Source organism: Camellia sinensis, unplaced genomic scaffold, assembly GCF_055761805.1.
Source record: "Camellia sinensis isolate YWXY unplaced genomic scaffold, ASM5576180v1 Unanchor4, whole genome shotgun sequence".
In the NCBI taxonomy this organism is placed as follows: domain Eukaryota; kingdom Viridiplantae; phylum Streptophyta; class Magnoliopsida; order Ericales; family Theaceae; genus Camellia; species Camellia sinensis.
In genome coordinates this window covers 15,381,268-15,406,548 of record NW_028129277.1, presented here as the reverse complement: position 1 = coordinate 15,406,548, position 25,281 = coordinate 15,381,268, and the positions used below count along the sequence as shown (strand labels likewise).

The 25,281-nt window shown below is 42.5% G+C and overlaps 1 long non-coding RNA gene and 1 pseudogene across 1 annotated transcript; one reads left to right on the top strand and one right to left on the bottom strand.

Annotated features, from left to right (window-relative positions):
* The first annotated feature begins 2,368 nt into the window (after nt 1-2,368).
* LOC114309986 (phosphatidylinositol 3,4,5-trisphosphate 3-phosphatase and protein-tyrosine-phosphatase PTEN2A-like) lies at nt 2,369-20,681 on the top strand (annotated as a pseudogene).
* Nucleotides 20,682-21,248: 567 nt separating this feature from the next.
* On the bottom strand, nt 21,249-23,886 carry LOC145816686 (uncharacterized). The gene is made up of 3 exons (XR_014358768.1): nt 23,779-23,886; nt 22,394-22,498; nt 21,249-22,044 (listed from the first exon to the last, which is right to left on the bottom strand). It is a non-coding gene; the product is annotated as an uncharacterized LOC145816686 (long non-coding RNA).
* Nucleotides 23,887-25,281: the final 1,395 nt, after the last annotated feature.

Here is a 25,281-nt window from a genome sequence, read left to right as displayed (position 1 = left end):
ATCATATTACAACACCTAATGAAGCAATCATGCAACAAACATGAGACAAGCATGTAATGGTGGACTTAAACCATAAAGGGGCAGACCTCAATCCACCTCAAAATAGTGGCCAAAAGTGTCCAAAATGGTGGATAAACACTCATGCCAACATGCAAGCCAAAGGACCTAAGGCTAAGGCACAAAAAGGGGGCACTTTACTTCCACTAACATAACCATTCATGGCATGAATTAGACAAGCAAAAACAGAATCCTAGAATGCAAAAATGGACTCCAAACCCACTGATATGGCAACTTAAGTGGCTCCAATGAGATGCATACACCAAAACTCATTTCTAGGCATAAAAGGGCACATCCTCAAAGCATGAAAGAGGTCACATATGCAGACATACAAACATGATTTATGGGCTGAAATATGATCCTAAATGATGCCAAATCATGAGGATGGTCTAAGCTATGCATGCTAGAGGCCAATATATTCAAGGCTTACAAGCCAAAACACAAAAAAAGACACCAAACATGGCAAGCATGACTGAAACAGATGGCCAACAGGCCTTAAACATGGTAAAGTAATGCCAATACCTTCATGAAATTAGGCTAATACATGCAAGAATCATGACCTAAACACAAGATGCATTTCTAGACCAAATAGAGGAATGTAAACAAGTATGTTAGGCATGCAAAAGGGCACAAATCCGACCAAAAACAGAGATAACATGTGACCTAGAGACACCCAAAAACCTCTGAAAAAGGGCCAAAATCAATCAAGCATGCATGTTGCCCTTTAAGCTAAAACGCAAGGAAATGAGGCAATGAAGCGAGAGGGGTGTCCCTCCCCTATACAAGACTTCAAACCACCTTCCTCACCACTGAAAATCCACTGGTTTTCAGTGGTGAGAAGACTAAGACACTCAAGCAAACAAAGCCTCACAAAGGAAGCACCAAAAGGGCCAAATTATGCCTAAGAGGGTGAGTTTAAACTCAAACCACAAAACACCCTTAATGAAAGTTCTTAAGCATGAAAATACAAGCTTTTTTTATGTTATGTACAAAGCCTAAATCAGCAAGCAAGACAGGTAAAAAACTAGTGCAAGTTTGGGGAAACTAAAGCAAAGTGATTACCCTTGAAGAAACTTTGAAGAACAGATGATCCAGCCACCTTCTACTGATCAAAATCAGTCCAAAACCTCAAGAATCAACCCTTAAAGCCTCTAAATCTCGGAGCAAGGTGTAATGGTGTGTGTATTAGTGCAAAAGTAAGGTAAAAATACACTTTTGGGCTACCAAACGCACACTAAGGGAGGAGAGAGAGGGAAATATAGAGAGAGATGATATATCTAGCAGATATACGTATATAAGCTCTGGTTTTTAGGTTTAAAACTCCCAACCTTTTACAATGGAGGAGGAGGGCTCTATATATAGCTTAAGCAAATGGTTCTTGGCTTCTCCAAGAAGCCAAGTGAAAGGGGCAAAGGGTGCAAAGGAGTCTAGGCTTCTTGGAGAAGCTAAAACAGCTGGCCAAGCTTCTCCAAGAAGCTTAGCCAAGGGTTCATCCTTCTAGAAGGAACCAAGGGGTTCAAAGGCTCACACCAGCCAAAAACTGCACGGGGAGGAGTGATGGTGCATTCCAGCTGGCACAGCTGGCATGCACCATGCCTCAAGGGTGCAAAGGAGTCACACCCGCCAGCAAAATGGGTCGCCGACAAAATAAAGTGCCGGCTGGCCAAATAAAGTGCCGACCGGCCATTGAGTTTAAGAAATCATGGCCGGTGGCACTCACAAACAGCCGGTGACGCTAGGGGAAGGCCGGTGGAATGTGGGGATGGCCAACAAGCCATTCCCCGCCCTTCAAGGCGAAAACACAAGTGTTTGGTGCCAAAGCCAAACACGGAACAGTCCGGTTGAGAGATCCTGAGGCGAGGCACGCAGCCAAGACTTCCGGGAACTCAAGATGAACACAAACATGGATAATCACCGAGTGTTCAAACGGTGACGTCCAAGTCTTGAGGACGGTAAAAAATGGGGTGTCTACAGATGTCTACATACTTTTAGTGTCAGTGTGTCTTGGACAAGGCAACCTATAATTTTGTTACTTGGGGCATGCAATAATATCAACCACTAAACTTGCATTCTATGTAATGGCGATCAATGCAGATCTCATAAATAATCTTCTACATGAAACATGTAGTTCTTATTTTTACTGAACCAGGTATAACATGTGCGGTTCTTCTATGTTTAGTTTTAATTTATACTTCAAGTGGACTTCTAGTTCCTACTTGAGCACAGTGATCTGTTTTCCTACTATTTAATTGGGCCTCATATTTGGACATATTTGGACCAATTTTCAGACCACATATGTTTTGTTAGCAGAATGAATTCAGAAATTGTTGATTCATCGTCTCTGCATCCTGGTAAAGCCTCTGGTGATAAAGCTTCTGCTCTAGCTATCTCTGGGCAAGATAGTTCTGCAGATGGCTCATCTTCTAGGCTACCTACTTCTAGCATTTCATCTTGGGCCAAAAATATTAAACTTCCACAGCCAGGGCAAGAGGATTCACAGACTGGAAATGTTGTGAAGTCTACCTTTGCTCATCTTGCCAATAGTATGGGATTGCATTTACCTGCAAAAGCTTCTGGAAAAAGTGAGGGAGATGAAGGCACCTCAACAACTGCACAATCAAGTGTTTTAGAATCATTGACGAAAGGTTTTGTTGACTCCTCTCTTAGTGCAGTGAAAGCGGTTCAAGTTAAGGCACACCATATTGTCTCTTAAAACAAAAGGAGATATCGGGTAGCTTACTAATGACACGAGTGCTGAGATTATAAAATATTTTTTTTGAGCTTCAATTAAGATTTTTTATTAATAAAATTACTCTTCCTGTTTCATATATGCCCATGAACTGTTTAGGTATTCATCACCAGTCACCTTGTTCGAATAGTTGTCTGTAATCCGTGCTTAATATTTTGTGTTATTCACATGGGTAATTGTATCTTTATTTGTGTATATATGTATATATAATGATGGGAACTTGTCTTGGATCTTACTGTCGGCTTTACCTTGTTTTGATCTATAAACAAATTAGTTGATTGAAAAACTACTTCCAACTGAAATGTTACAAAAAAAAATATGTGATCCTTTAACCCAAAAGAACTATTATATTTTTTGAAATTGTATCTAATGAAGTAATTTCTCATGTCATTGTCAGTAATAATCTTGCTTTGCCAGCATATGACTGTCAAAATAAATTACCCTTTCAAGTGATGAAACAACTCTAGCATCCCGCATTCCACCATCTTGGTTGGCTAGATACTTGATAGGTAAATATGGAATTACCCCAACAGCTCTGCAAGCCCACACGATCTATCTTGAGCAAAATTAATCCTTACAATGGAACACTTGTTTAAATTGACCTCAAGACTGGACAACACTTTAAAAATTCTCAATACAGAATTAAAGTAAATGTAGCATTTACTCATCTTAAGCTACAGTACAATTTGTTATCTTTAACCAACAGTAAGCTAAGATTTTGACCTTAGTAAGCAAAGCTCTACAAGCATTTTAAAGATATTAGCTTTACAACAAGCCAATATTTTTGACATGATGGCCATTTAATATGCTTAGAAATAGATGTGATCTTTCATTGTTGTTGGCTTCATACATTACATTTTTGGGTATTAAGATGTCACAGATTGATTCTGTCCACAAATTTTATGGCATACTTCAAATTTTTCAATTTTGAAGATTTTAAGTTCTTTGTTTTTTTAATGATGTTTCGTCATTTTTGTGTAATCAAATAGCATTATAACATTAAAGTTAATCATTTCATGCATTTTCTCAACGGTCTATATTACTTCTTTGCTTAATATAACTCCTTTTCAATTAAGATGTCACTAATGAGATCCAACATGATAATGCCCGGGTTTTCAGGAAGGAGGATTTGATCTAGATATGACTTATATAACTGAGAATATAATTGCTATGGGATTTCCTGCTGGTGATATAAGCTCTGGATTTTTTGAATTTCTTGAGGTAAACAAACAATATGGCTCATGTTAGATTCAATCTTGTGGGACAGTTAATTTGGAAATACTCTTTGGATCCAATGGGACGCTCGAGATCCTCAGTTTGTAGCCTGAAAAAGAATGAACACTCCAGTCGGGGTGTCGGAATTACCACTCCGATGGATAAGTCAGTGTATGCTCTCTAGATTGCGTGTGTCTTAAGTTAAGCGTACTAATTCTCACATACCTCTTCTTGTTCGTCGTTCTTCTATTTATATACGCTCCCGGTCTTCTAGGTAGGGCCCGCTCTTGATCTGTCATGTACTTATTCACTCGGCCCCCCCATTATGCCGTATTCCAACTTTTAATCGGCCCCCTGCTCGACTTATTCGGAATCTGAAACGTCAGGGGCGAGGCTGAATGCATACTATACACTGATAGGGAAAATATACACTGCCTATCAGCGTCTGCTTTTATTCGGCCACCACAATTGCCCCCCGAACACCCCACTAACTCTGTTTAGTCGGCGTGTTTGGTTTCGATATTGAAAAGTCAAAAATTCAGCAGTTAACCTCATTCCAAAGCGTGTCAGAACGCACATGTTTTCTAGTCATCATAACAAGTTCCCGCCTCTTCGTACACTTCCTCCATTTAATGTGGTTTAAAACTTTGTCTCTTCGAATGTATACTTTGAATACTCAAGATTTTTTTGTTCGCCTTCTAGTATAACTCCTCCACCTCGCGACCTCCGCAACTCTCTTTTGTCTCTCATTATCCCTTCCGCTCCGTGTAAGTTCTCTTCTCTTTCACTCTCAATACCATTTTCTCGTTTACTATTAGTTTTGCATAATCCTTAGGCCGGCTACAATGGCAAAAAATTTGAAAGCACTCCTTTTTTCGGATCGAATTTTCGGCTTCCGACGCCATTGTTCCATCCCCGATGACTTTCATCTGTCACTCGTGGAAACCATCACCACCAATATGCAGAGGACCGACAAGAGCACAATCATCTTTCCTCTCCTATCAATTGTTGAAGGCAACATCCGTTTTCCCCTTCATCCGTTTTTGAGAGTCGTCTTTCGACATTGGGGCCTAATCCCTTCCTAGCGTAACGTGAATTTTTTTCGCATCATAATGGGGATCATAGAGTTAAACCGTCGTCTTAAGATTAACTTAGGCATTCCTACGATTCGGCATTGCTATGTCTTAGCCAAGTCCACTGGCCGTCTAGGACACTATTTTCTTAGGGCCAAGGACACCGATCATCATTTAGTGACCATGCTTGCCAGCTCTAGCAAGCGTGTTGATGACGTGATGGTCGTTGTTCAAGGTAACTGGGAATTCGGCAAGGATGAAGATTGCCTAGATCCCGTGCCAAGGCAAAAAGGTGATCTAGGTGGCCATATAGCTCATTCTAGTTGCTTATATTTTTGCATGTGTATTCGGCTCTCCTTTCATGTACTAACCGTTTTGTTTGCGCAGGCAATGAGTTGAAGAAAGTGTTGGTTTCGGCCGACGACGCTACGCAACGTTTTCGGCAGCAGACCATATTCTAGTTCCAAGAGGCGAAGATCATCTTACAGCCCTCATCTTCCCCAGCTTTAAAAGTCTGAAGGAGATCGGTTTAGAAGCCTCTGATTCGGAACATGCAGAAGAACAAGTAGTCGATCAGATCGCTGAGGACCCGTACCAATCGGGAACCGAGGTAGACAAAGCCTTCAATTCGGCGTTTTAGGAGGCTGGGCTGAATTTTTTCGACCCTCCATCCACGATCGACAGAGGGGACGTCTTTGAGGACATTTTTACAAACTTAGGAGATCTTCCTAGCGCTTATCTAGAGGATATGGATGGGGAATCACTTTCGCAACTTGCGCGGAAGAAGAACGCTGTGAGGATGGCCGCCAGGCGGAGGCCGAGGCCGTCCAATTGGAAACTCCACCTGCCGCAATCGCTGAGTCTACACCGGCCATGGTCGCTGAGTCTACTCCTCTGGTTACTACCGAAGAGACGGCTCACCCTGAAATGGCCGAGATGGAGCAGGTGGGGCAGGCCAACGAAGGTGATCAAAGGGGCGAAAAGTGCCCCACCGATCGAGAGGCCGAGCATGAAAAGGACCAAAGCGATAAACGGCCCCGAGTTGAGGAGTTGGATTTGGTCCTTCCATTCACGTTTCAACCAAGGGTCAGAAATATGTCGATTTCCTCAGACTTCTCGGCTTTGAGGGACCCGGCTGTGGTCTTGAGCATGGCCTCCTCGATATCCCTGCCGGTCGACAGAGCCGTATTTCGAGTGGAGCCAAATCTAATGTTAATTGCTTTGGCCGCTCAGTCGGCCATATCGGTACGTTACTTGTGTTATCTGCAATCTTCCGTCTTCACGCATGCACGTTTGTAAATATTTTTCTAATTATTTGTCAGCTGTTTCTTTGTTTTATAGGCGGTGGGCAGGATAGCCGAGATGGGCCGCCGTCAACACGACGCCATAGAACAGATCGGCCTATTGAAAGCTGAAATTGAAAATGAACAGAACAAGATTGTGGCAGTCTCTCAAAGGGCTGATTATGAGGCAGCGCAAGCGGCGGTGGAACGCTCCAGAGCCAACTCGGAGGCCGAGCGAGCTAGAAATTTCGATCAATTAAGGCTTGCCATCGAGGAAAAGACAAAGGCCGGCGAGGAGGCGCTTAAGTTAGCCCAAGAGGCAATCACAAAGCTGGAAGCCGACTTGGAGGAATCAAAGAAGGCAAGGGAAAAGGCTGACTCCGAGATTTCCAAAGCGTTCCAAGCTGGGCAAGAGGCCGCCTTGGAAAGCTATGCACATGAAGTGCTGAAGTTTGAGAATCAGGGTTTCAAACACGGCTGGGTCAAAACCCTCGCTGCTGCGAATATGACATTGGCACAACCGATTCCGTACGAGCAGGTGGACGTTGACCCGCTGGCGTCTGACCCTGAGGAATGATCAAGGCATATTTTCGTTTTTGGTAGGCATCTTAGATGCAATGTTTTTTGTTAGTAGATTTTCATCTTTTTTGGATGTCAACCGATTTTCATGTGTAAAATGTCTGCTGTTAGCGTCCAATTTATAAATGAAAATTTTCTATGCTCTCAAGTTATTGCTTATACTGTTTGTTATATGAGTACATAATTAAAAGAATCAACAGTTAGAACAAAATGTCAAGACTACGTGAGACGGCAAACTTATTAGCCGATTTTATTAATGAATTTGATTGATGAATTTCTATAAAAATGAATTCATGAGGTGCTGATAGATCAGTTCATAGGGCGACTGGGGTACATAAGCCGATTAGATTGATGAATCTGCCCTTACCCCAGCTGGTTCGTGAACTGGAAAGCTGAATAAAATGGACTCATGAATATTGTACTGATAAATCGTTTCATGGAACGGCTGGGGCACTTAAGCCAACTCGATTGACGAATCTGCCCTTGCCCCAGCTAGTTCATGAACTAGAACGCCGAATAACAGAGGTTCATGGGGCGGTTGGGGCAAATACTCCGATTGGATTGATGAATCTGCCCTTGCCCACTTGGTTCATGAACTGGAAAGCCGAACAAAATGGACTCATGAATATTGTACTGATAAATCATTTCATGGAGCGGCTGGGGCACTTAAGCCGACTCGATTGACGAATCTGCCCTTGCCCCAACTGGTTCATGAACTAGAACGCCGAATAACAGAGGTTCATGGGGCGGCTGGGGAAAATATGCCGATTAGATTAACGAATCTGCCCTTGCCCAGCTAGTTCATGAACTGGAAAGCCGAATAAAATGGACTCATGAATATTGTATTGATAAATCGATTCATGTAGGAGCTGGGACACTTAAGTCAACTTTATTGGTAAATTTGCCCTTGCCCCAACTAGTTCATGAACTAGAATGCCGAATAACAGATGTTCATGGGGCGGTTGGGGCACATGACTCAATCGGCGGCGGGCTATTAAGGTTTTAATATTAATGAGATCACCTTGGAGATGCTACCCCCGTAGGGAATAAATAGGGCGTGTACATCGTGCATGAAGATCCTATTTATATGCTCAGAGTTAGAAATTCAGTCCAGTTCGTTGAGGAAGGTTAAACAAGTGTGAATGTCAAATAGACTTTTCTTCTACAGTAGAGGAGAGGCGAGAACATTAGCTGAGCTGGAAGGAGATATGAATCAAAGTAGCGAACCTATGCGCACGGGAAGTAGGACTTCGAGGGATCGGGAGAGACGCCAATCTCCTCATCGTCGAAGTAGGTCACCCAGGAGGGACAAGCAGCCACGGGGCAGATCTCCTCAACCCCGTTCTGGAAGGGAATCCGATGCGGCACCATGCCCGTTGAGTTTTGCGATCATTGTGGAGAATAGACCAATGATAGAGGCGGATTCAATCGTTCGTGATCCAAATGTGGCAGTCGAGTTCGCTCAACAAATTTTTCCACCCGAAGTCCAGCAGTCGATGGTAGGTCGGTAGGATTTCGAAGTGTTTCGTGAAGGCGTTCATGGGGCGATGAAGGGGCTGTACACCCCTTATGAATCAGCATGCGTCTTTGTGCCGCTCGGCAGGATATAGAACAGAGAGATTAGCGCATTCAGAACTTAGAAGCTCGCGCGGAGAAGGCCGAGCGTGAACTAAGGAAAATCAAGTTTGCCGAGTCTCAATCGGCCAGCCATCCTAACTCGGTTGTGGAAGAGAGGGTGACCCAGAGGCTAATAAGTCATGCCATTGCCGATCGGAACACAGCTAGCATGTTTGCGATTGAGACTGCGAGGTCCACGGCCAATGAAAAAGGCTTTCATGATGGCCGAAAGGTCGGAATAGAGAAGACCAAGGAGAAACTCACCGAGGAAGTTTGCCGATGTGAAAATCGTGGATTTAAGCACAGTTGGATCAAGGCACTTCAGGAAGCTGAGGCTCTCCAGGCAGCAAGTGTGAATTCGGCGTCGCTGCTGTACCAGCAAGATGATTTCCCCTTTTTCGCTTTCGAAGTTGAGAAGAGTGATGATGAGGAAACAGCCGAATAAAGGCAGACCTTGTAATGATCATATGTAGATTAAGTGCGAATTATGTATTTATTTTCTAAATTAATAAGACGCTCTGTTTCAAATGTTAGAGTATTTCAACTTGTATTAATACACTTTGTGAAATCAATTGATTTAAGAACTAACTTCGTTTTGAATGCTTGCATGTGTTTAATTTGTTTATATGGTTTGCGCCAACTCAACTTAATTAAGCATTTCATTTTGAATGTTTGTATGCTTTAACTTGTATATACGGCTTTTGCCGAGTCAACTTAACGAAGCATTTCCTTTTGAATGTTTGTATGCTTTAAATTTCGTCATGAAGGGCACTCTGAATCCGAAGTCTTATTCAGCCCAAACGTGTTATGTACGAATAGGGCTCCGAGTTCGAAGGCTTTTTGTCTTGGCCAATCGTGATATCCGCGAAGGGCGTTCCGAATCTGGAGTTTTATTCGGCCCAAACGCGTCATGCACGAATGGGTCTCCAAGTTCGGAGACTTAGCTTTGCCAATGGGGATGTCCACGGAGGGAGCTCCCAATCCAGAGGCTTAATCGGCCCAAAAGTGTCATACACGAATGGGGCTCCGAATTCGGAGACTTAGCTTGGCCAATCGCGATATCCACGAAGGGAGCTCCAAATCCAGAGGCTTAATCAGCCCAAAAGTGTCATGCACCCATGGGGCTCCGAATCCGGAGACTTAGTTTGGCCAATCATGATATCCACGAAGGGCGCTCCGAACCCGGAGGCTTATTCGGCCCAAAAGTGTCATGCACGGATGGGGCCCTGAATTCGGAGACTTAGCTTGGCCAATCACGATATCTACGAATGGCGCTCCGAAACCGGAGGCTTAATCGGCCCAAAGGTGTCATGCACCCATGGGGCTCCGAATCCAAAGACTTAGTTTGGCCAATCGTGATATCCATGAAGGGCATTCCAATTTCAGAGGCTTAACCGGCCCAAAAGTGTCATGCATCCATGGGGCTCCGAATCTGGAGACTTAGTTTGGCCAATCGTGATATCCACGAAGGGCGCTCCGAACCCGAAGGCTTAATCGGCCCAAAAGTGTCATGCATGGATGGGGCTCCCAAAAGTATCATGCACCCATGGGGCTCCGAATCCGGTGACTTAGTTTGGCCAATCGTGATATCCACGAAAGGCGCTTCGAACTCGGAGGCTTAATCGGCCCAAAAGTGTCATGCACAAATGGGGCTCCGAATTCGGAGACGTAGCTTGGTCAATCGTGATATCCACGAAGGGCGCTTCGAATCCGAAGGTTTAATCGGCCCAAAGGTTTCATGCACCCATGGGGCTCCGAATCCAGAGACTTAGTTTGACCAATCGTGATATCCACGAAGGGCACTCCGAATCTGGAGGCTTAATCGGCCCAAAAGTGTAATGCACCCATGGGGCTCCGAATCCGGAGACTTGGTTTGGCCAATCGTGATATCCACGAAGGGCGCTCCGAACCTAAAGGCTTAATTGGCCCAAAAGTGTCATGCATGGATGGGGCTCCGAATTCGGAGACTTAGCTTGGCCAATCGCGATATCCACGAAGGGCGCTCCGAATCCGGAGGCTTAATCGGCCCAAAGGTGTCATGCACCCATGGGGCTCCGAATTCGGAGACTTAGTTTGGCCAATCATGATATCCACTAAGGCCGCTCCAAATCCGGAGGCTTAATCGGCCCAAAGGTGTCATGCACCAATGGGGCTCCGAATCCGGAGGCTTTTGAACTCAATTACACGATGAGAAAACGAGAAACTTTGCATTGCAAAAATGAAATATGTACATGGCGAACCATTCAGAACAAGTATCGTGCCCCACAAGTCGGGTCAATGATAGAATTTACATAAATGCGTGGAATTCCAAGGCCGTGGCAGACTTCTGCCAAACATGTCTTTGAGCTGATAAGCCCCCGTTCCCGCGATTGAGTCGATCTGGTAGGGGTCGTCCCAGTTAGTACCTAACTTTCCGTCAGCCGGCTTCCTGGCAGCTGGAAGCACTTTCTTTAGGACCAATTTGCCTGGTACATAACGGCGTAGCTGAACGCGTTGGTTATATGACTTAGCAAGCTGCTGCTGGTACCGTGCCATGGCAACAAGGGCACGGTCTCTTCGTTCTTCAATCAGAGTCAAATCCAAAGCCAGCATCATATCGTTTCGGCACATATCAAAAACTTTAGATTTCAAGGTTGGGAGGCTGATCTCCATGGGGATAATTGCTTGTGTTCCGAAGCACAAAGCAAACGGCATTTTCCCGGTGGACTGTCTCGGTGTTGTATGATGAGCCCATAATACACTCGGCAGTTCTTCAACCCATCGGCCTTTCGCCTTCTCCAGCCTCTTTTTGATGCCGTCTAAAATGGTTTTATTGGAGGCTTCAGCTTGGCCATTACTCTGTGGATAAGCCGAGGTGGAGAAGTAGGTCAAATACCATACTTGCTGCAAAGCTCCCGGTAGACTCCGTAATCAAACTGGGTGCCGTTGTCTAATATGAGTGCTCTGGGAATGTCGAACCGCGTTATGATATTTCTCCATACAAAACTCTTTATGTCGGTATCTCAGATGTGCGTTAGTACCTCCATTTCTACCTATTTCGTGAAATAATCAGTCGCAACGATCAAAAATAGCTTGTTACCCGGGGCACGAGGCAACGGTTCGACGATGTCAAGTCCCCATTGAGCGAATGGCCAAGGGCTGGTTATGGAGCTTAACTCTTCAGCAGGCAGGTGAATCAGTGGAGAGAACTTCTGGCATTGTTCGCACTTTTTCCCGTAACACTCGGTATCGGCTCTCATTGTCGGCTAGTAATACCCTTATGTCACAGCTCAATGAACCAAAGAGCGCCCGCCAGAATGTGCGCCACAACTGCCTTCATGTATTTTAGTCAGAAGCTCTTCGACTTTGTCCGGATGCACGCATTCCGGGTATGGACCAGAAAGGGATTTTTTATAAGGCTTTCCTTGCGGATCCAAGTAGTATCGCAGGGCTTTGTTTCGCAGCTTGTGCACTTCTTTCTTGTCCGCTGGGAGCTGTTCGGAAGACAGGAATATAGCAATGGGGTCCATCCAACTCGGTCCTGACTCTATGACATTGACATGGACTTCCTCCATAGGGCCAATGCTCGGCTCTGGGATGAAACCTACTTCGATGGTCCGTTTAATCTCTGAGTTAATGGCGGAGGCTAGGCAAGCCAGGGCATCTGCATGTGTGTTCTGATCACGTGTTATTTGATTCAATTCATGATGGACAAATTTTGCCAGCAAGGAGTTAGCCGTTTTCATGTAAGTCGCCATAGGGTCATTTTTGGCCGCGTACTCCCCCTTTAGCTGATTGATCACCAGTTTTGAATCGCAAAATACAAGCAAACGCCGAGCACCCAGAAGATGTGCATTTTGCAAACCGAGTGGAAGGGCTTTGTATTCGGCCTCGTTATTTGATGCTTCGAAGCCAAGTTTGATAGCCTGCTCAATTATTACGCCGTCGCGAGCCATGATTACTACTCCAGCTCCACTGCCCCGTTGATTGGATGATCCATCAACAGCCAAATGTCCCTAACATAAATTCTCCAGTTCGGCTTAGGTCGAATTTCATCAGACTTGAAGTCAGCATGACCCCCAGTGAATTCGGCCACAAAGTCGGCAAGCACCTGTCCCTTGATTGAGGTTCTAGGTAGAAACTGAATATTGTACTGGCCGAGTTCAAGAGCCCACTTTGAAACGTGCCCTGATGCTTCTGCACTACGGAGTACCGACCGGAGGGGGTGGTCCATTAGTACCCTGATGGTATGCCCCTGAAAGTAATGCATCAGCTTTCTTGCTTCCATGATAAGGGCCAGAATGAGTTTTTCCAACAAAAGGTAGCGTGTTTCGGCGTCAACCATTGCCTTGCTCACATAATACACTGGTCGTTGCTCCCCCAGCTTTTCCTTTATCAGTATGGCACTGACAGCCCGGTCGGAAACTGCCAGATACAAAATGAGCGGGTCACCTGCCGAAGGTGTTGTCAAGAGTGGAACTGATCGGAGGTACGTCTTGAGGCCGTTGAAAGAGGCTTCACACTCGGTGGTCCATTCAAAAGCCTTTCCCTGCCGTAGTGTATGAAAGAATTGTCGGCAGCGATCTGTGGACCAACTGATGAACCTATTGAGTGCGGTGGCCATCCCCATCAACTTTTGAACCTCTTTCACTGAACGAGGGAAGCCGAGCTCCAAGATTGTTGTGATTTGCCTCAGGTTGGCTTCGATTCCTTGGTGGTTGACAATGTAACCCAAGAATTTGCCAGAGTCGATCCCAAACTCACATTTGGAAGCGTTCAGCTTCATTTTGTATTTGTGTAAAATGTCGAATGTTTCTTCCAGATCGGCTAGATGAGTTTTCTCTTCTTTGGACTTGACCACCATATTGTCAATGTACACTTCCATAGTGTGGCCGAGTTGCTCCTTGAACATGGTAGTGACTAGTCTTTGGTAAGTTGCCCCTGCATTCTTCAGCCCAAAAGGCATAACCTTATAACAATAGGTTCCTCTTGGGGTGAGGAATGCAGTTTTGTCTTGGCCCTCCGGATGCATGGCAATTTAATGGTAGCCTCTGTAAGCATCGAAGAAGCTCATACACTGATGGCATGCCGTCACATCTACAAGTTGGTCTATTTTGGGGAGAGGAAAACAATCATTGGGGCAGGCTTTGTTTAGGTCCATGAAATCAACGCAGACTCGCCAAGTCCCATTTTTCTTCTTCACTACCACAGTATTCGAGAGCCATGTAGGGTAGGTCACTTCCCTGATTGCCCCGGCGTCAAGCAACCGGTCAACCTCTTCAACAACGGCGGTAGTGTGCTCTGTGGCTGACCGCCGGATTTTTTGAATAATCGGCTTGCATTTAGGGTCAACATTTAAACGGTGCTATGAAACAGACGGATCTACACCCGGTATATCATATGGAGTCCACGCAAATACATCAAGGTTGCCAAGCAGGAAGGAAATTAGCTGTTGTCTGTCGGCTTGATTCTGGGAGGCGCCGACCAAGAAGAACCTGTCTGGGTTTCCGTCCAATTCAACTCGATCTAGGGCTTCCGTGGCCTTTTCACTTGGGAGCCACCCAACATCGTCGAGGCTTTCCTGATCCGGCACCTTAATAGAATTCACTTGCAACTCCTTTGGCGTCTTTCCAACAAGGAGATAACATGCCTGTACCGATTTTTGGGAGCCACGGATTTGCTCAATGCCGCGTTCTGTCGGGAAGCGTAACAGCTGATGATAGGTGCTTCGCACGGCCTGCATAGTATGCAACCAAGTTCACCCCATGATGAGATTATACGACGATGGCAGCTTGACGACCAAGAATTCCACATCCACTGTTCAGGAGCCCGCTCGAACGGGTAATGTGATTTTTCCCAACGGGTATTCTGGATTGGCATTGAAGCCGAATAGTGGATAAGGAGCCGGAGAAAGATCCGATTCGAAGAAGCCGAGTTTGGTGAATGTCTTGTAATACATAACTTCTGATGTGCTCCCCGGATCAATGAGTTCACACTCAACGGTGAATCAGTTTATGTGTAACTCGATTACCAAGGGATCGATGTGGGGAAGTGTCACTCTGGCCAAATCTGAATCATCGAAAGCAATGCTCCCAGCTTCATGGGGCCGTTTAGCTGAGTGAATTGATTTAAGGGTCGGGATTCGACTGAATCGTATGTACCACGGATGACATTGGCAGGCTGTATATCATGTGGATCACGCCGAGTGGAGGTGAATCCTGTCTTAAGGCTATTGCTTTGGTTGAGTTGCCTTTTCGGACGTACTGTTGTAGCCAACCATCTTGTACCAATTCCTCCAAGTGATCCTTCAATGCATAACAACTCTCAGTATCATGGCCATGAGCCTTGTGATACTTGCACAGCCTATCCCGTATTCTCGTGTCGGGAGGTCCCACCATTTTGGACGGCCATTTGAAGAATGGAAGGTGTTGGACTTTGGACATAACCGCGCTGATTGGCTCTGACAACTCCGTATGTTTCTTGTCTGCGCGCCTTGTGCGCCTGCTATCGACTTGCAGTTGTTCATTTGCTCGGTGGGAGCATTGGTCACTTGATCAGCGAGAATCCCGTCTCTTGTCTCGTTTAGCCCGATGCTGTGGTTCAGGGCTCTATGGTGGTACAGAATTTAACGGCTGAGCAATTTCAGAAGGGGCCGTCTTGTTGGCCATGTTTCCGGCTTTAACCCGTAAGGCGTCATCTTCCACTTTGTAGTATTCCTCAACCTTCTTCATCAACGACCAGGCTGTTTTGGGGGGTCTTCTAGTCAAGGAACTGCGGAGAGCACTATCAGGATGCAAACCCATTTTAAAGGCAGTAATGGCCATGGAGTCATTGCAAGCATCATCGACAAGATTAAAGCATTCCCAATAGCGCGCCGAATACGCTCGTAAAGTTTCTCCCAGCTGGATCTGCATAGCCCAGAGAGAGTCAGCTTGCTTCAGTGGACCTCGTTGGTGATAAATCTTGCCCGAAAGGATTTCTGTAGTTGATGGAAACTCTTAATCGACGCCAGCTCCAATTTATAATACCATCTGACGGCCAATGGCCCCAAATTGCTCGGAAATATTCTGCACATGAGAGCCTCGTCGTCTGCATGCAGCGTCATGGCTTGCTTATAATGACGGATATGATCAATGGGGTCTGATTTCCAGTCGTACAAGTTGAATGACGGGGCTTTGAACTTCTTGGGCAGTACTGCCTTTGCGATCCGACGCACAAAGGGATCGTACTGGTCCTCTTCGTCTGAACCATTTTGTCTTCGCTTATGCCTTATACGTGGACTCTCTTCAGAGGAACTGGTAGTTTCGGGTCGTCCCTTCTTCTTGGGCTCCGAGGATAATGAGTCGGAGTTGCTATCAGTGTCATGTTGTCAGGCTCGAGGTCGTCGACCACCTGCCCTCAGAGGTCATTCCAGATCTTGGTGTACAGCTTGTTTGGACTTCGCCACTTCTAAGGCCAAATCCTGACGGAGACGTTTGTTCTCAGCGATCATGTTCTCGAACCTCTGTTCATTTTGCTTTGCTTGTTCCATGATCATTTGTATTGTCTCATGCGCTGAAGTCGAGGGTGAGTCGAAGTTCAAGGTGCGTCTTGCGACGATAGTCTCTGATCCAAGAATGTTTGTTGGAGTGAGGTTGTCTCTCTGTGTGGTCTCGTCAGTGACTGTCGGAGGGTCTTCTGTTATGCCTGCCATGAACGTATTGAGTATTCCCACAAACAGCGCCAATTGTGGGGAAGGTAATTTGGAAATTCTCTTTGGATCCAATGGGACGCTCGAGATCCTAAGCTTGTAGCCTGAAAAAGAATGAACACTCCGGTCGGGGTGCCAGAATTAGCACTCCAACAGATAAGTCAGTGTATGCTCTCTAGATTGCGTGTGTCTTAAGTTAAGCGTACTAATTCTCACATACCTCTTCTTGTTCGTCGTTCTTCTATTTATATACGCTCCTGGTCTTCTAGGTAGGGCCCGCTCTTGATCTGTCATGTACTTATTCACTCGACCCCCCCATTATGCCGTATTCCAACTTTTAATCGGCCCCCTGCTCGACTTATTCGGCATCTGAAACATCAGGGGCGGGGCCGTATGCATACTATACACTGATTGGGAAAATATACACTGCTTATCTGCGTCTGCTTTTATTCGGCTACCACAAATCTGATTATTGACAAGTATATAAATTTATATTAATACTGTCTTAGAAATTTGATGCGGGGTTTCTATTGCAATCACATGGAAGAAGTGATCAAGTTTTTTGAAACTCATCATAAGGTAAACATCTAAATTTGAATTCGAAAGTAGTACATTTTGACATTATTTGACTTTGGGTTAGGATTCTTGTGACAATTATAGAAGGGCTGTTTGTGACCAAGGGTGTTCCTCAAGTTCATAATATTGTTATGGATATGGTCCTGAATTTCTTGGATGGAGCTGTGGTTTTATTGCATTTGGTATTTTTGATCTTTCTACTTCCTCAGCCTGCTGCTACATGATGTCAAGGTCAATACGTCTTTCTATCTTCAGTGGAAAATGCCATTCGAATGAATGCGCTTTTTGATGTTTGTGGGCTCGTTTTCACTGCATATATCATTTGTTATTTACTCGGAATTCCTGATATCTGCAATTAACCTTTTATATGTAGGGAAAATACAAAGTATACAATCTTTGTTCGGAGAGATTGTATGATGCTTCATTATTTGAAGGGAAGGTGCGATTTTCACCATCATTTGTCTTTTGAGCATTTTCACTGTATTCAAAACTAATTGTAGCCTTAACTAAATATCAATAGTGGTTAATCCTAGAGCTCCAAATTTTAGCTTTTTAGCATGCCCATTGTGTTGAATAACAATGCTTAGTTGCTTCATTTTTTTTATTCATTATCAATAAGCTGGTCTCATTGCTCCTAATCAGACCAAGTTCTGAATTGTCTTGAATACTGATCTGATTATGTTGCAGCTTGTTATCTCGTGCAGTGCACATTAAATTTCTTTTGGAAGCATTTGTATCAAGTTTTCCAGTTCCATAAGAAGTGTTTGATTCCCTTCTTATATATATATATATATATATATATATGTTTATGAAATTGAAGATTTTTGCATATTATTGGAAACTAGATCCTCATATTGGTGCATAATTGCCCCCCGATTGAACTCATAACTCTGTTTTGTCAAAGTGCTTACACATGGTTAAAGAAGGACATTCTGAATGTTGTAGTTGTTCATTGTAAAGTCGGTATGGCAAGGACAGGATTAATGATCTCTAGCCTCCTCCTCTTTCTTAAGGTGAGATTTAGAAGTCAAAAGCATGAAGTGCTGTTCTTTGTGTTTAGATGGAAAATTGTTATTCGTAGTGGTTCTATGTGTCACCATTTTTATAACATTGTTATTACCCTATTTTGATTCCTTCTACAGTTCTTCCCAATAGCTGAGGAGTGCATTGAGTACTATAACCAGAAATGATGCCTAGATGGAAAGAGTCTAATTCTTCCAAGCCAAATTGTTAGTCAACTACTTTGATCGAATCTTGTAATTACATTACATTTCTTTAATTACTTCTCATATTTTTTTATTTTTCCAGAGAAATGTAAAGTACTTTGAGCGCCTTTTAACGTACTTCAATGGTGTAAATCAACCTGGACGTAGGTACTCTTCTAATAATCTTTCCCTAAATATGTCATTTTGATCTTTGAGAATGTACTAAAGTTACTCTTCGTAGGTGAATGCTTAGGGGATTTCGGCTCGTCAACTGCCCATACTGGATTAGGCCTTCCATCACTATAACTGGTCATAACGGTAATCCATGACACCCCTTCCTACTCATTCTTTTCTTCCCAAGTGCCATTGACATTTGAATCTAAAGAAATAATTAGTCTTACATTTATTTTATAGGTTCATTATCAGTTGGCAAATTTCACTTTGGGTGCCTTTGTGTTGCTTTGGCTACAATCCAACAAGTTGTCATAATTTATTTCGCAATTGTTGTTTACATATTTGTTTTCAAGAGCTTTTTACTACTGTTTTTTGCTCTTGTCTTTCCCTAAGCACTTGATTTGTACGTAGTTATGTTCAAGCATGGGGGTGACATGGTAGATCAATATATGGAGACGAAAGAGAGTTCAGTTATTTATTATTTATTTAATAAATAAATAAAGAACTGGAATTATTTTTTATTCAACTTGGAGTCCACACTAGGATTTAGGGAGAGATATTTTAGGCTAATGAATTAGAGACAGCTTTGAAACTAATGCACTTTTTTTGTTGGCTATGTCCTGAAAGGCTGAGTTTGACTATTTATTGGGGAACTTTTTGAAGCCTAGACCGTTTTATGTACCTACGCTTTGCCATCATTTTCATGAAAAAAATTTCATGATCCCTAACTTTTCTCTTATTTTATATGTCACTTTTTCAAAGTTGTCTTGTGAATGCATGATTTGTTGTTGTTAAGCCTGAAGGTGAGATGAGATTTATCTTTGAAATAAGAGTTTCATTGGCTTAAAATCCGAGTTTAGTTGTCATTCTAGTTTTGATGTGTTTGTTTGTTTTTCTTTTTGGATTTTTACTAAAAATAAACTAAAAATAAACTAAAAGTCTACTTAAGAAATTTGAACTCTGATGTCACTGTTAAAAAGGCTATTCACAATATGCCATTTTTACTATTTCACTTCTTTTTCTTCTTCTTCTTTTCCTATGTGGCTATCTCATACATGCACATTTTCACTACTATACAGGAATTCTATTCTCAACGAAAAAACATCCAAAAACGAAGGATCTAATGGTAAATATTCTTTCAATTCCATTTTTTTTTCATAGTGAGTGAATTTTTGGATTCATTTGTTAATATCTTTGTAGTAATGTATCATTTTGTTTGCTCATGTGTCCCAACTTATTCATATGTTTCATTTTTGCAGCCGGAAGATTTTTGGATCCGTGCACCAAAAAAAAGGGATTGTGGTCTTTGCTCTACCAAGGGAACCTGGTCTGACAGAGTTGAGTGGGGATTTCAAGCTCCATTTTCATGACTGTCACGGAGATTTTACTGGTCTCTAGACCTTCTTTCTTCTTTTGTTTCCGTTACTTGCATTCTTAACCATAAATAGCATATAATTTCGATCCAGATATGCCTAGAATGCCAAGGAAAGATAAATCTTTAGGTTCATTTATCAACTTTGTCCACCAATGAATGAGCATGCAGATTTTCCCTAGTCATTTCAAGTGTCACTATGAATATCGCTCTCTTTGTTAGAAGAAATTAATATGCAAACCATTAGGTTCTCCAAGGCCTCAATTTCTACTAGGAATGTAGATTTTACATTTCATTCATTCATTTTTTCTTTTTAATTTTTATTCTTTCAGTTGGTTGAATACAACAATGATGGAAAATAGAATTGTGATATACGATTTGGATCTTGATGGGTTTGACAAGGTAAATAGTGCACCCTTCATGTTGTGACACTTTCAGTTCATGATCCATTATGATATTTTCCACAACATATCTGTGAAGTTTTTTCTTCTTTATATGTATTGTTAAAATGTGAGAGAAGTAGACGTATTAACATTAGATCTTTTCTCCCTCTTGTCACTTGCATTTTAGCTTTTATTCACTCAGATCCGAGGTTCACTGATTGTGTTTTGCAAACGAAAATTCCTTCCCCGGGATTCCAGCTTGAAATCGTAATGATAGACTACGACAGTTCTATTCCAATAAAGAAAAAAGCTGAATAGCCGAGCAAAGGATCTGACGGAAGAGTGGGAAATTCTCCTTCGTCAAGTGATGGAGTGGCCACTACTCCCGATCAAAGTAATGTTTCTGAAAACCAAGACATTGATGATGATGTATTCTCTGACAGTGATGGAGAGGAAACCGTGTCTTCAAAGAGTAGTCAAGCTCGAGCAGACTCTGGAGCTGGACCTCCTGCACATCTTGAATCTGGCCCAAGAGTGGATCATCAAATGACAGCTCTGTCACTCAGCAAGGAGTCCAGGCAGAGTAATGTGACCAATGAAGCAAAAATTGATGGGGCTGGAAGATTGGAGTCGGGAAGGATGAGTGACAACATCAAAGCAATTGCAGCTGATGCTTCTGTTTTTACTTTTGGAGATGATGAAGATTTTGGAAGAGTGAAGTACCATTGAGATTCATCTGGTGAGTACATTTGTGTTCCAAACTCTCGTAGTTGAACAATTGGGAAACAATTTTTCACTTTTGTTTCTTTTTTCTTCCTGCTTTAGGTGGGAAAGTATTTTCATTGAATCTATTGAATTCGTTTATATTTTTTGGTCACATTGACTCTCTCCTTTGCAAGTTAGCATAGATCATAACAGTTTGACCCTACACCCAACTATTTCACTGTATTAAAAATTTGTTCTGAAAGTTCTGTAGTGAAAACTCAGAGGCTTCTGCTGCTTGTACTACTATGTTAGCTCGATTAAGATGAAAAAAAAAATAAATAAAAATAAAAAAATCTAAATTTGTTTTGTAGGAAAATGAAATTTGCAAGAAAATTAATTTTCTCATACAACTCATAATAACATAAGAACTGAAAAAACACTGATGTCATTACCGTTCAATCTTGCTGGAAGGATAAGATCAACACAAAATGATGAATGACACAAATTAAGGTCTCCAAATATTTATCCACTGGACTTATCGCATAACCATTTGTTAAAACACGAGCAGAACGATGGGCAATTAACCATGACTTGAACAAGCTGCCAGAAAATTCTAGAAGTTTCCATAATCATCAAAATAATTAAACAGTACATCCTAACACTAGGACTATCAGTTCATACTGCTATTCTATACTAGACGGAATCCCCATAGTTCAAACAAATAGAGAGTTCACCAAAAATAAAAAATAAAAAAATATGAAATAGTTAATGGCATGCTTCTTGGCACGGAGTGTTAGTAGCAAAGACCCTTTGGTTCCATCAGCACCAAAAATTCCAAACACAAGCAGTAAAGTCGTACCCAAAATGATGCCATGCCACCAATGCAAGCACATCCAACCACAACCACTACATTTTATCCCTCCGAATCTCATTTAAAATTCAGCAGCAGAGTCATAATCACCATCCCTGGGTTACTCTCCCGCCAAACTCACCTGCCAACCGCCAAAAATGCCAACAATTAAAAGGCACTCTTTTAAGCATCCAACACTGTAGAGAAAAGTCCTTGTTTCCTTGTAAGAGCAACTATGATCTTGTTCAAGTCAGAGATTTCCTCATCCCTCTGTCTCAGTTCTTACTTCAGTCTTTCAATCTCCTTCAAGTGACCATCACAAAGGTTTGACCCTGCCTTAGTCTGCTCTCCAGCTTCCTAACATGACTTCAACTTCTTGGACTCGCCTGTGGTGGTCTCCTCAACTTGGAATGATCTTTTCCTCGATGAAACTTGGCCAAGAACATCCCCACTTGTCATTTTACGAACACAAAAGCTATCAATCGATCCAGAATCATATTGGAATGAAACACATTTATGTGGTAGTCCATACGAGTCCTAACACAAGGCATCAACAAAATTCAAAATTTAATTCCTATGCATGAGATAGTTTATCAATAAAAACCACAAGAAAATGTTGTATAGAGATGGCACTAATGAATTACAGGCCAAAGGCACTAGTTACAGGAGTATTAGGTTTTCACACCTAAACAAAGAAGAATACGTTTGTGTTAGAGATGAGATGAAGTTTTAACGCTAAACTAGCAAAGCTATGTGACATCAGGGTTAGCTTCAGTTGTTGCTTTCAAGGGAAAGTAAGGATATACATATAGCTACGTACACGGGCCACCTTTTCCAGATAGTAGAAGTTGTGCAAGATATAGAGAAATTCTCATCCGGGAAATACCTTTTCTCGGTATCCATCGATATTTTCAAATGCTTGATCTGCCTCTTCTTGATTCTTAAAATTGGCAAAGGCAAAATACTTCTTTCCTCTAGCCTTTTTGTTGGGCTGCCACCAAATCATTCACCACGTCAGCCTTTCAATAATGAACAGGGAAAAAAAGAGCCTACAATATACTTAAATTTTAATATTAAGAGAGAGAGAGAGAGAGAGAGAGAGAGAGAGAGAGAGAGAGAGAGAGTGTGTGTGTGTGTGTCATTGTGTTGCATACATTACCTTATGCTGTCATAAGTTCATAACATCATTAAAAGCACTTAATTGGATGTTTATCCAAAAACAAAATCGACCTTTCCCTTCAAGCTCAATATTCACATTTTGCATAAGCAATTACCTTATGACACGTTTCATGATGTATCGAACAAATATTATTGTTCGTCTAAGTTAAGTTATGGTCAGTGCAAAAGTTGCTGGCCCACCATCTATTTTTTCAAATATTTGTAGGATATGGGCCACCCTTCGAGCAAGAAAGATCTCTTCCTTGAGAATTATTCTTACATTGTCAATTTCTTGTCAGTTCACATAATGATGCCGCAAAAAAATTAAATTAAATTAAGAGCTTTTAACAACTGTATGCTCAAGTGTGATTCGGTCTCTCAAAAGATCAATTTGAGCAAATTGTCCCTGGAAAATGTTCAAGGTGCAATTGACCCCCTAAATGATTAATTGAAGCAAATTGCCACTAAATTTAAATCAACTGTAGTAATGTCCCCCTAACTAAGGGAAGTTTTAGAGGGCCAATTGTAGTTTTAAACATTTTCAAAGAACAAATTGTTCAAATAAATATTTTGGGGGGGCAACTACACTTTTGAGCATCTTTTTAGGGGCAAACTATCAAAGCCCCTAAACATTAAATGAAAATCTTTAAGTAGTTCAATGTAGCTGTTTGGTACAGCTTAAAACAGGTAACTTTTAGCTTAAATTATTCTTGCATGTTTGCTCCAATTTATACATGGAACTTCTACTTAAATCAGCTTATGCAGAAAGGTAAATAAGAAGAATCTCTCAAGTTACCCAAGTGCTAATTCCGCTTCTCGATTATGAGGAAAGGTTGATTCACCTAGCCAACACAACCTTAGTATAGACCCAATGCTATCATTGTGCAGTTCATTGCAATGAAAATCTCGCAAAAGGTCAACAATATTTCCCAGTCAACAGATATCCTAATCCCAGGATCAATTTCTAATGCATAGTACTGAGGTCTTTGCAGGAACATAAACAATAGTCCCAACATATGGGCAAGGTAACATGCATGGAATACGTATTACCGGGTTCCACTAATCAAGCTCATCCAAACAATAAATTAAAACAACGGTTATAGATATTCTGACCCTGATCTCAATTGTAAAGTCTCCAGGAATAATTTTATGTAATTCTTCACCGGGCACATTGACTGGTATCCTATGGAGAAGTAGCTTTGTCTTTTTGATCTCAGGCACCTACAAGGTCAAAGATGCAATGAATTGACATTCTTATATTCGTTTGGAAGCAAGCAGGACTTAAATTTCGAAACTCACACCCTCACGAACCAGCGGTACAGCATTGTCAAATCCAGACTCTATCTTGGCCAGAACTAGTTTCATTGCAGCAGTTGCATCATCTAGACAATTGTGGGGAGCACCCTTCTTCCTGACTTCATATCCCAACACAACCTGTGAAACAATTGACAGAACAATTCAACTATGCATACTGATCTACATTTTTTTTTATCAGCAAAAAAGAAACTTTATTGATGAAATAAACAAGTACAACGTACAAGGAAAATTACATCAATGAAGAAAAAAGAAAGTGCAATAGCATCACAATGAGCTAAATCATCCCAACTAGATTAGCACCAAAAAGCTCATCCTATCATTTGCTAGCACCCACAGAGTTGGTGAGAGACCAACGAAAAGACAAACCAACCAACCAACCAACACAGCAAAACTCGGACACTCCTCTGAGACAGACCAACCCAAACTAACCAACACAGCCATCCTACCATTGCTAGCACCTAAGAGCATAGCAATCCCAGGCATGTAAGGCAATATAAGACCTTAGTATTCAAGCCAGCACAACTGCAGCAGCTGGGCTGCAACAGCACAACTGCAGCACCTTCATCTGAGTTAATCTCTATAGCTAAAACTGAGTACTGCACCGCTGAGCCCAACATCAAACTTCATCTAGGCAGACATGAGCACAACTGCAAACACCATCATACTCAATGTCTCCTCCATTATGATGCACACCATTGTTTTCCAATACACAAACACACATGACAAACAAGCATTAAACCTCTGTTGGCCTGGACTTCGCCTAACAAACACTGCCAATCAACCAAAAACAGAACCAACAAGCAAAACCAGCAGGTGAAGACAAACAATACACCTAACCACTCCTCTGATGCAGACCACCAGATTTTATCCAGACCTCCAGATCAGTTTTAGCACAGCAAACACAAAGCAGATCAGTTTTAGACTGGCAGTCACCTTGGCAATCACCTTATCAGTTCAGCAATCAACATATGAGCATAGAAGGCACAAAACTGATAGCCTTCCCTATAACAAGAGCACAATCTAGCAGTTGCTATAACAATTCAGACCATGACCATACACCAGCCCAACAAAGCAGCCCAACATAACAACCCAACATCACCATGGCAGTCAACATGACAGATTAGCAATCCACCGATGAGGAAACAAGACACCAGAATCCAAAACACAGACCTATCAGCAAATTCAGACTAGCACCATCATACCAGTTATGGGCCAATGTACCAAAAACACTCCTCATCAACTAGCACTATGGGAACCACCAGAGCAGTCCACCAAATCAATCACCAAGACTTGTAGCCC